Source organism: Choloepus didactylus, chromosome 4 (genome assembly GCF_015220235.1).
Source record: "Choloepus didactylus isolate mChoDid1 chromosome 4, mChoDid1.pri, whole genome shotgun sequence".
Taxonomy (NCBI): Eukaryota; Metazoa; Chordata; class Mammalia; order Pilosa; family Megalonychidae; genus Choloepus; species Choloepus didactylus.
The window spans coordinates 42,764,883-42,777,541 of NC_051310.1; the positions used below are offsets into that span (position 1 = coordinate 42,764,883).

Genomic DNA, 12,659 nt, shown 5'->3' on the forward strand with positions numbered 1-12,659 from the left:
GCTTCTGGGAAAGATGGCAGATGAGGGAGCTAAAGAACACACTACTCCCACAAAAACAGCAAATGGACAGGCAGAAAATGCCTGAAACAATGTTTCTGGGGTTTCAGAGACCAGGGGAGCACTGTACAGCATCCACGAAAGAGCGATATGGGGAGACTGAGAAACTGCAACAAACACTGTGAGTGAATCGTTAACTGTGGCAGTGGCTGGCACCCTTCCCTGACCCTGAAGGCTTGCCTCAGATATGGCCCATAGCTGGTTGCCCCAGCAGGGGACATGGTTGAGTACTGAGCATGGCTTACGATCGGTGAGTTTGAACTGCTGGGTTCTGGCTCTGAATTGCAGTTCTAGCCTGCCTGGAACAGGTATCCCCATGGCCATTATTTCAATTCCATTCCATGGAGGTTGAAAAAATATACTTCTCCTCTAAAGGCTGCAGGGAAAGGTTTGCCAAAGAGCACCAACTGCTAGGTGGGCCAGGAAAGGGCAGCATAGGGGAGGCAAAAGAAAAAAAAAAGACTTTTTGGCATCTTTCCTGACCCTCTCTCCAGGGCCCTCTGGAACTACTCTGCACCCCTTCATGGGTCCCTGGCCCTGTTTTGATCAATTAAACATGGGAAGTTCTAAAGATCTAGAATACATTGAACCAGGTGTCAAAGAAGAGCCTTAACACAAAGTCAAGCAACTATGAAACCCTAGGCAACAGAGAGAAATGGACCATCAAAGTAAACACATCAAGATAATCAGATGCCTAGACATAAGCAAAAATTATAAGCCATACTAAGAAACAGGACAGGAAGATATGACCCAGTCAACAGAAAAAATTAAAAAATCAGAGGAGACAGAATTTTAAACAACTAAGCAAAGATGTTCAAACAAATCTCATAAATCAATTCAAGGAGATGAAGGAAAATATGGTTAAAGAGATAAAGGATATTAAGAAGACACTGAGAGAGCATAAAGAAGAATTTGAAAGCATGCAAAGAAAAATCAGAGAACTTGCAAGAATGAAAGGCACAATAGATGAGATTAAAAATACACTAGAGGCATACAACAGCAATTTGAACAGGCAGAAGAAAGGATCAGCAAACAAGACATCCAAAATATTACAGACAGAAGAACAAAAAGAGAAAAGGGAAAAACTGAACAGAGTCTCAGGGAATTGAATGACAGTGCAAAGTGTATAAACATATATATCATGGGTGACCCAGAAGGAGAAGAGAAGGGAAAAATGTCAGAAAGAATATTTGAGGAAATAATGACCAAAAATTTCCTAACTCTTATGAAAGACTTGAATATACATTGCCAAGAAACACAATCTGAATAGACCTACACTAAGATACATACTAATCAGAAGGTCAACTGTCAAAGATAAAGAGAATTCTGTAAGCAGCAAGAGAAAAGTTTCATCACATACAAGCGATGCTCAATAAGACTAAATTCCAATTTTCTCATAAGAAACCATGGAGGCGAGAAGGCAGTGGTATGGCATATTTAAGATAGTGAAAGAAAACTGAGAACCAAGAATTTTTTATCCAGCAAAACTGATCTTCAAAAATGAGGGAGAGTTTAAAATATTCTTAGATAAACATAAAATGAGAGCATTTGTTTAAAAGATACTTGCCCTACCATAAATACTAAAGGCATTTCTGAAAGCTGAAAGGAAAAGACAGTAGAGAGAGGCATGGAGGAGAGTACAGAAATGAAGAGTATCAGTAAGAGGCAAAAAAAGAGAGAGAAAAGGTCAAAAAGAGAGACAAAAATAAGAAAGACATATAAAAGCCAAGGGATGAGTGCCGCCCGCTTCCCAATTGCCGTCGCCTCTGCAGCCGTGCTCTCCATGCGTGTCCCGCTCACCACCCTGACAGACCAGCAGCAGCTCCAGCTCTCGCCCCTGAAGGGGCTCAGCCTGGCGGACAAGGAGAACACACCTCCAGCCCTCAGCAGCACCCACATCCTGGCCAGCAAGACCACCCGGAAGATCTTCCAGGATCCCGCCAAGACGGAGAAAACTAAGGTTCCTGCCCCCAGCTTGGAGGATGAGCCACTCCTGAGAGAAAATCCCCACCACTTTGTCATCTTTCCTATCGAATACCATGATATCTGGCAAATGTATAAGAAAAGCGGAGGCTTCCTTTTGGATAGTTGAGGAGGTGGATCTTTCCAAGGACATTCAGCACTGGGAAGCCCTGAAGCCTGAGGAGAGATATTTTATATCACATGTTCTAGCTTTCTTTGCAGCAGATGATGGCATAGTAAATGAAAACTTGGTGGAGCGATTTAGTCAAGAAGTTCAGATTACAGAAGCCCGCTGTTTCTATGGCTTCCAAATTGCCATGGAAAACATACATTCTGAAATGTATAGTCTCCTTATTGACACTTACATTAAAGATTCCAAAGAAAGGGAATTTCTTTTCAATGCAATTGAAATGATGTTTTGCGTAAAGAAGAAGGCAGACTGAGCCTTGCGTTGGATTGGGGACAAAGAAGCTACCTATGGAGAATGTGTCATAGCCTTTGCAGCAGTAGAAGGAATCTTCTTTTCTGACTCTTTTGCATCCATCTTCTGGCTCAAGAAATGAGGACTGATGCCTGGCCTCACATTTTCCAATGAACTTATTAGCAGAGATGAAGGTTTACACTGCAAGTCTGCCTACCTCATGTTCAAACACCTGCTTCACAAGCCTTTGGAACAGAGAGTAAAAGAAATAATTATCAATGCTGTTAGGATAGAACAGGAGTTCCTTATGGAGGCCTTGCCTGTGAAGCTGATTGGAATGAATTGCACTTTAATGAAGCAGTACATTGAATTCGTGACAGACAGACTTAGGCTGGAACTGGGTTTCAGCAAGGTTTTCAGAGTGAAGAATCCCTTTGACTTTACGGAGAATATTTCGTTGGAAGACCAACTTCTCTGAGAAGAGAGCAGGAGAGTATCAAAGGATGGGAGTGATGTCAAGTTCCACAGAAAACTCCTTTACCTTGGATGCTGACTTCTAACTGAACAGGAGATGTGTTCCTTATTTTGCTGATTTTCCCTTCTCAGCAAAAAAAAAAAAAAGAAAAAAGAAAAAGAAAAAACAAAAACAAAAAAACAGCTACTTGAAACATTATCAACCAGCTACACCACGAATTGACCCTAATAGGAATATTTGATGGCATCTCTGAAACTGTGTAGCTACCTCAAATCTAGTCCTGTTAACAATACTAGTGGAGTCATCTAGAAAGGGATATCTAAGACAAAGGTTGGTAGGGTATTTTTAAAAGACCTTGTCCGTGTTTGGTTTTTGCAAGCAGGTTGGCTGTAGATGACCTCCTAGAGCTGTACCTGCAGCACTCTTAGCTTTTGAGAGGGGGTCTGTGCCAGTTTGAATGTATTATGTCCCCCAAACTCCATTATCTTTGATGTAATCTTGTGTGGGCAGACGTTATCAGTGTTGATTAGATTGTAATTCTTTGAGTGTTTCTTTGGAATATGCCCCACCCAGCTGTGGGTGATGACTTTGATTGGATAATTTCCATGGAGGTGTTGCTCTGTCCATCTGGGGTGGGTCTAAGTTGAGTCACTGGAGCCATATAAAGGAGCTGACGGACAGAGGGAACTCAGTGCAGCTGTGACATTTTGAAGAGGAGCTACAGCCAAGAGGGACACTTGGAAGAAAGTACAGGAGCTGCAGATGAGAGACAGTTTGAAGACAGCCGTTGAAAGTAGACTCTTGCTCCAGAGAAGCTGAGAGAGGACAAATATCCCAAGTGCAACTAAGTGAGCCACGTGCCTTCCCAGCTAACAGAGGTTTTCCGGACACCATTGGCCATCCTCCAGTGAAGGTACCTGATTGCTGATGTGTTACCTTGGACACTTTATGGCCTTAAGACTGTAACTGTGTAACCAAATAAACCCCCTTTTATAAAAGCCAATCCAACTCTGGTGTTTTGCATTCTGGCAGCATTAGCAAACTAGAACAGGGTCCCTCAAGCTAGTTGGATCCAGCGGGCTTGAACCTTCAGTTACTACCACAAGGCAGTTGGAAGATGTCATCCTCACTGCTTCAGAGCAGATTGTAAAGTTTACTTATTAGTTTGTATATACAACTGGCACTTTACATGCAAATAAACATTATATTGTCAAGCTAAAAAAAAAAAAAAAAAAAAAGCCAAGGGATAAAATGGTTAAAGTAATGCCTTTACAGCAATAACATTGAATGTTAATGGATTAAACTCCGCAATCAGAAACACAGATTGGCAGCATGGATTAAAAAAAAAAAAAGATCCATCTATATGCTGTCTACAAGAGACTCACCTTAGACCAAAGGACACAAATAAGTTGAAAGTGAAAGGGTGAAAAAAGGTATACCATGCAAATAGTAACCAAAACAGAGCTTGAGTAGCTATACTAGTATCGAACAAAATAGACTTTAAATGCAAAACTGTTATAACAGATAAAGAAGAACATTATATATTAATAAAAGGGGCAACCCACCAAGAAGAAATAACAATCACAAATATCTATGCATCTAACCAGGGTGCCCCAAAATATAAGATGCAAATACTGTCAAAACTGAAGGGAGAAATGGACAACTCCATAATAATAGTTGGAGACTTCAATACACCACACCCATCAATAGATAAAACCTCTAGACAGAGGAACTAGACAGTAAGGGAACAGGAAACTTGAATAATATCATAAATGATCTACACCTAAGAGACACATATACAACACTGCACCCCAGGATATACAACAGGATATATATTATTCTCAAGTGCTCATGGATCATTCTCCAGGATACACCATATGCTGGGTCACAAAACAAGTCTCAAAAATTTAAAAAAAGATTGAAATTATACAGAGCACTTTCTCTGATCATAATGGAATGAAGCTGAAAATAGGTTAACAGGTGGAGAACTGGAAAATTCACAAATATATGAAGGTTAAACAACACACTCATAAACAATCAGTGGATCAAAGAAGCAATTGCAAGAGAAATCAGTAAATATCTTGAGACAAATGAAAACAAGAAAACAACACATAAAAACTTAAGGAATGCAGCAAAAGTGATGTTGAGAGGGAAATTTATAGCCCTAACACCTACATTAAAAAAGAGGAAAGAGCTCAAGTCAAATACCTAACTGCATACATGGAGGAACTAGAAAGATTTCCAAGGGTTAGCAAACCAACCCTAAAGTGAGCAGAAGAAAATAAATAACAAAGATTAGAGCAAAAGTAAATGAAACTGAGAACAAATAAACAATAGAGAGAATCGATGAAATCAAACCCTTAGCTAGACTGGCAAAGAAAAAAAGAGAGAAGATGCAAATAAATAAAATCAGAAATGATCTGGGAGACATTACTACTGGCCCAGTAAAAATCAAAAAGCTCATAAGAGAATACTATGAACAACTGTATACCAACATATTAGACAACTTAGATGAAATGGATAATTTCCGAGAAACATGCAAACTACCTACACTGACTCTAGAAGAAATAGAAGACCTCAACAAGCCAATCACAAGTAAAGAGACTGAATCAGTCATGAAAAAAACCTCCCCCAAAAGAAAACCCCAGAACCAGATGGCTTCATGTGTAAATTTTACCAAGCATTCAAGAAGAATTAGTACCAATACTGCTCAAACTCTTAAAAAAGTTGAAGAGGCGGGAAAGCTACCTAACTCATTCTGTGAAGCCAACATTACCTTAATACCAAAGCCAGACAAAGATACTATAAGAAAAAAAAAATTACAGACAAATCTCTCTAAAGAATATAGATGTAAAAATGCTCAACGAAACACTTGCAAATCAAATCTACTAGCACATTAAAAAATTATACAACATGATCAAATGGGTTTTATCCCAGGTATGCAAGAGTGATTCAACACAAGAAAATCAATTAATATAATACACCACATGAACAAATCAAAGGGGAAAAACCACATGATCACCTCAATTGACCCAGAAAAGCCATTTGACAAAACCCAGCATCCTTCTTCTTGATAAAAATACTTAGAAATATAGGAATAGAAGGAAACTTCCTCAACATGATAAAGGGCTCATATGAAAAACCCTAACATCATACTCACTGGTCAAAAGACTGAAAGCTTTCCCTCTAAGATCGGGAACAAGACAAGGTTGCCTACTGTCACCACTGTTACTCAACACTGTGCTAGAAGTTCTAGCTAGATCAGTTAGGTGAGAAAAAGAAATAAAAGGCATCCAAATTGGAAAGGAGGAAGTAAAAATTTCCCTATTTCAGATGACATAATCTATATTTAGAAAGTCCCAAGAACTCTATAACAAAGCTACTAGAGCTAATAAATGAGTTCAGCAAAGTGATGGGATACAAGATCAACACGTAAAATCAGTAGTTTCTATACACTAGTAATGAGTTATCTTAGGAGGAAATCAAGAAAAAAATTCCATTTATGACAGCAAATGAAAGAAACAAATATCTAGGAATAAATTTAGCCAAAGATGTAAAGAACATGTACATAGAAGACTACCAAACATTGCTAAAAGAAATCAAAGAAGACCTAAATAAATGGAAGGACATTCTGTGTTCATGGATTAGAAGACTAAAATATCATTAAGACATCAATTCCACACAACTGATTTACAGATTCAATGCAATCCCAATCAAAATTCCAACAGCCTACTTTGCATAAATGGAAAAGCCAAATATCAAATTTATTTGGAAGGGTAAGGGGCCTGAACAGCCAAAAACATCTTGAAAAAGCAGAATGAAGTTGGAGGACTCACATATCCAGATTTTAAAGCGTGTCACAAAGTTACACTGGTCAAATCAGTATGATACTGGCATAACGATAAGTATATTGATCAATGGAATCAAACTGAGAATTCAGAAATAGACCTTCACATCTATGGTTAATCAATTTTTGAAAAGGCTGCCAAGACCACTCAACTGGGACAGAACAGCCTCTTCAATGCTGGGAGAACAGGATATCCATATCCAAAAGAATGAAAGCAGACCCCTAACACACCATATACAAAAGTTAATTCAAAATGGATCAAAGATCTAAAAATATAAGAGCTAGGACCATGAAACTCCTAGAAGAAAATTTAGGGAAACATCTTCAAGATCTTGTGGTAGGCGGTGGTTTCTTAGATCTTACACCTAAAGCACAAACAAAAAAAGAAAAAAATTAGAAAAATGAGACCTCCTCAAAATTGAATACTTTTGTGTTTCAAAGGACTTTGGCAAGAATGTGAAAAGGCAGCCTACTCAATGGGAGAAAATATTTGGAAACCACATATCCGATAAGGGTTTAACATCCAGAATATATAAAGAAATCCTACAACTCAACAAGAAGAAAACAAACAACCCAATTAAAAAATGGGCAAAAGACTTGAAAAGACATTTTTCCATAGTGGAAATACAAATGGCTAAAAAGCACATGAAAAGATGCTCAACATCACTCGCTATTAGGGAAATGCAAATCAAAACCATAAGGAGATATCATTTCATACCTACTAGAATGGTCACTACTAAAAAAAAAAAGAAAATTACAAGCATTGGAGAGGATATGGAGAAACAGGGACACTCACTCACTGTTGGTGGGAATGTGGAAAGACACAGCTGCTGTGGAAAACAGTTTGGTGGTTCCTCAGAAGAACTAAGTAAAGAATTGCCATATCACCTGGCAATCCCGCTACCAGGAATATACTCAGAATATACTCAAAGAATATTCAAAAGAACATACTTTGAAAGCAGGAACACAAATAGACTTTTGCACTTTCAAAATGACTAATCTCCATAGAGATTTTGCTCTCCAAGAAACTAGGGAAACCTGCCCTTACCCCCTTACCCTATGATTTTCTTGTTCTCATAATGTTAAGTAAATATTTTAGAAATCTTTGTTCCACTACTAAAATTTATTCTTTAAAAAAAAAAATCTTTATATAAGGCATGACTACCATACTTAAAGGAACATTTCCTCCAATTAAATATTGGAGCAGAGATTTGAATTTAGCTTTGGTCAGACTACAGAGCCTGAATATGTAAACACTATATACACTGTTTCCAAACAGAAATAACCCAGTTGACCCACCCTGAGGAAGAAAGCACAATTTAATTAAGAGAGCCTGGGAGGCCTGTTGTCTCCTCAGAATTAGGTTGAAGGAACTATTACTGAGGAGGTGAAAGTTGTGTTACAATCTTGGAAATAAAAATAGCTAACACTTATTGAGTGCTAACACTTATATTGCCTTCCTGGTAATAATCATAGCTTATCTTTATTGAGTGCTTCAGCTGCATTGTTTCATTTAATTCTTACAACAACCCTCTGAGGCAGGTATCAGTATTGTCCCCATTTCTGACAGAATGTTTAAGTAACTATCTAACAAGGTCAATAGTTGGTGAGTAGCAGAGTAGGGATTAAAGCCCAGGGAGTCTACAGGCTGAACAACTGGCCACAGCCCTGGGTCCTGAAGAGAGGACATGGAAGGAGTACAGTGCTGGGGCTTCATACCTGGTCCTGGTAGTTGGGAAGGTTCCACCTAGTACTCAGCCATATTGATATTATATCAGAGGACCTGAAGGGAGAGAGAAGAGAGGGACAGAAATGTCTGAACAGAGGCAGGAGTGTCCTACTGCCTTCCTAGACAAAGCCAGAAGAGATCCAAGCCTTAGAGAATGTGTATCTCTATCTCATGTTACTCTACTTCTGGTCACAAACTTGTGAAAAAGGGGGTATTACTGTGCCATTAAAGGCATCCAAATACCTGGAAAGATCCAAAAGCCTCTTTCGCCACCTGATATAATTTTGCTCTGAAGTAAAAATTCTTGTCAATTCCATCAAAGTTCCATTCTATATGACCAGCACCTAGCACAGTGCCTATCCTATAACTGGGCACAATAAGTATTTCTGGAAGGAAGAATACGGAAGAGAAGGAAAGGAACACTAGAAAGGATTCTCATATACTCTATCAGCATGATTATCAAATACTTAGCTCAGTCTTGGCCTGGGAGTCAAGAGATTGGGTTCTACCCAGCTCCCTGAAACTAGCTGTGTAAAACTAGGCAAGTCACTTAGTCTCTCTAAGTTTTGCTCATCTATGGGCCCTCAGTTTGCTCATCTATCAGTAAGTTAGATGAAATTATCTAAAAATGAGATAATATGTGAAGAATTTTGCTCAGTAGTTGACCCAGAGAAGGCTTTTAACATACTTTTACCAAATGTTTTGCTTACCACCTTTCAAACTCCATTCTGAGTCATTTAGCTTGGCTCCTTCATTTTACAGATGATGAAACTGAAGTACAGAGATGTTAAGTGGCAAATCTAAGACCACACAACTAATTATAGTACACCTAAGATGACAATCAAGTTCCCTTGACTCTCAGTCTGGTGTCCTTTCTTCTGTAACACACTGCCTCCTGACCTGATTAACACTTGCTTTCTTTGCCTTCCATAAAGAGGCTTTTAAAAATAACATTCCAGAAGACATCAAGTCCATACCACTGTCTTTGAGCAAGATTCATCTTAAAACACTCAGAGAGAACAGAATGTATTTCTTTTAATCTTTAGAGATGGAAATTCCACCATCTTTCTCAGTAGTCCATACCAATTTCACGTGTTAGAAGATACTTCTGTATGTCTATCCCAAATCCTTCATACTGCAGTTTAAGTTTCAGGTGAGATGGAAAACACTGGTCACTATGTTCTGCTAAGAATCTTTATGTACTTAAAAGACTACTATGAAATTGCCCTTTAAACTCCTTTCTTTCCAAACAGACTAATCCCAGTTTCTTCTAATTTCCTCGTAGTTCTTATTTCCCAATCCTTTAACCACCTTTGTGGCTGAACTCTCAGCCACCTCTAGATTCAACCCTTCCCCATTAATTTCAAATCACATGGGCACAGTTTCCAACTACGGTTCTGAATGTTTACTAACAAACAGATAGTGTCATGTTTCGTACAGGATAGTTCCCTAAATGAGCATCCCATGATAATGCTTTGGTTTGTAGGACTACAGACTACACTCGTTTAGGTTGAAAACATTATTTATAGCTACTTGATAGCAAATTTAAACTTGAACTGGCTATCTCCCAATTCCTAGCATGTTTCTACCTACTTCTCCTCCAAGAATTCATCAAAACTACTGTAAATAAGAAACCTAGGTAAAACATAAGTAAGAAAGTAAACTAGTTGAACAGGAATCCTAAAATGTGTGTCAAATAAATTTCAGTATGTTTTGAGTTATGTGTATCACTGTTCCTCCATTAGCACAGATAATTTAGTGGTATCTAAGAAGCAATGAGTTGCTGAAGTACAATTTACTTATCATATATTGCCCCTACAGTATTTTCTATTTCTTTACACAATTCTTCTAAATTAGTACTGTAGAATTTCTTTTCCAAATTAAACAATAGTCTGTCTAATTTTTTTTCTTTAACAAACATGTTTCTATATGTGTTATTGAGGCCTACAAAAGAAAATGAATTTCTAAGGTGTCTTTTGTTGTTTACATACAAAATACAATCATGGTGCATAAAATTAGCAATATTCAGGGCCATATATTCACATCAACTTAATGAAATTTCCCAGACACCTACTGTGCATGTACTAGGTACTTGGAGAGCTAGATAAAAGATTAACAAAGCATAATGTGAACCTGAATGGCTTTTCAGAAGAGGTGACAGTTAGGATGGACTTTGAAGAGTGAATCGTTTTGATTGATGCTTAAGCTGAAGGAGGATATACTAAGTGGAAGAAATGTGTGAGTGAAAAAGGGCAAAGCAATATCACTTATACAGCTGAGACACCAGCAAAGGAAGTGATTGGGAAAGAATAAAATTGAATTCCAAAGACAGGCTATTTTTACAATAATTTTTCCAACTAAAAGTTTTTCTTGAGAAGTCATTCAAGTACTGTAACAGAGTCACATTATTCAGTGCAATCTCAGGAAGAGAAAACAACTAAATAATGCAACAGGCTTTGTGTAGGATGAAGACTGCACAAAGTGGTAGTTCAAAAGTCCTGACAATCCAGGGAAAGAAAGACATTTGCTTTTAAGGTTTAAATAATTTCACCCTACACTGTTTCATGATTTTTTCCTCATTCCACATAAGGACTCTATGGTCTACTTGGCAAACATGGAACTTCTTTGTCTATGCATGTGTGTTTCTCAACAAGAAAAGCAACAACTAAACTATGTGGCTGAGATTGACTTGTAATTTTTTCACTGTGGCTTTGAATCATGGATGGTATCAGCACAGCTACAGAAATTGGGTTTATCAGTTAAGCCTCCCTCCCTGCCGGCTAAGATCAGAGCGTGAAACATAAACCATAAAGAAACAATGGTAGGGCGTGGGGATTATTTGTTGTTCTCCATATAGAGCTTAGTGACAGAATGGAAAATGGTCACCTGGGAATACAAACTATATTCTCACCAAGTCCAAGATCATTTCTTAGGGTAGAATTTTCTTTTCTTTCTTTCTTTTCTTCTTTTTTATTTTTTTAAACTTTGCTAACAAAGGAGAAGGAAAATGCCCAAGAATGGTTTGGCAGAGTGCAGTATACGGTTTAATTAGCCAGAAGGAATTATGAGTTATGGTGAAGTTCTCTAATCCACATCTAACAATTACACATGCCCACAGGCTTATGCCATACAACAAACTCACCAATAAATTGAGGGAGTAAAGGGCTGGACGGGAGTTGGTGAACTTAGAGGACTTGTGTGAATACAATATGCATATGCTCACAGGCACATGCATGTGTTAGTATGTGTGTGTGTGTGTGTGTGTGTGTGTGTGTGCATGTGTCCTCTCAAAAAATAAAAAGCTATTCAAAAAATGCCTATTAATTAGACATTTATTAAAAACATACATATCCTGAATCAGCCCTTGGGCTAGAAATGGATACAATTAATGAGACAGGAACACTTCTTGGGGGGATTCCAAGCCAGAAGGAGAGAAGGGAAGGTAAACATACTAGATTGGATGCAGGTAGTAAGAGAGAAAGAAAGTTTCTATGCCCCCAAAATTGTGACTTAGGAAACTGTGTAGATAATGATTTTCCCACTAATCAATTTAGGGGAAAAATAAGAAATGGTCATTTTGGAAAGAAACACTGTATCAGTTCAGACTTGGGCATTCTGAGTTGGAGGTAGCTATACAACAACTGGTAGGAGATTTCCAGCAGACACTTGGAGACATGGGCTGAAGCTCAGGAGGGGGATCTGGGACTGGTTGGGGTGTGGGTGGTTGTGGGTCCCACAGGCACAAATGAGAGATCATCTAGGGAGAGTGTATAGTGAGAAGAAGGATGGTATCTGGAATTCTCTAATAGACAACTCAACAAACACCTCTTGAAGTACTTCCAGGCATAGAGAGGTGAAGAAAATGGAGTTCTAGCCCTGGAGGAAATTACTACTCTTATGGGTATTTAAGTAAAGCAAACATTTCTTTCTTGGTATCACTGCCTCTTTCCTAGGGTTACCCCCAATTTACTAAAGTTACTTGAGAAAATATTACTTGTTCCGGTTTGCTAATGCTGCTGGGATGCAAAACACCAGAAATGGATTGGCTTTTATAAAAGGGGGTTTATTTGGTTACACAGTTACAGTCTTAAGGCTATAAAGTGTCCAAGGTAACACATCAACAAATGGGCACCTTCACTGGAGGGTGGCCATTGGCGTCCGGAAAACC

The 12,659-nt window shown here is 38.4% G+C and overlaps 1 protein-coding gene and 1 pseudogene across 2 annotated transcripts in view; one reads left to right on the forward strand and one right to left on the reverse strand.

The window, feature by feature from the left end:
• Nucleotides 1–12,659, reverse strand: part of RAD51B (RAD51 paralog B) — a 781,261-nt gene that overhangs the window by 239,328 nt on the left and 529,274 nt on the right. The window lies entirely within an intron of this gene.
• LOC119530868 lies at nucleotides 245–3,000 on the forward strand (annotated as a pseudogene).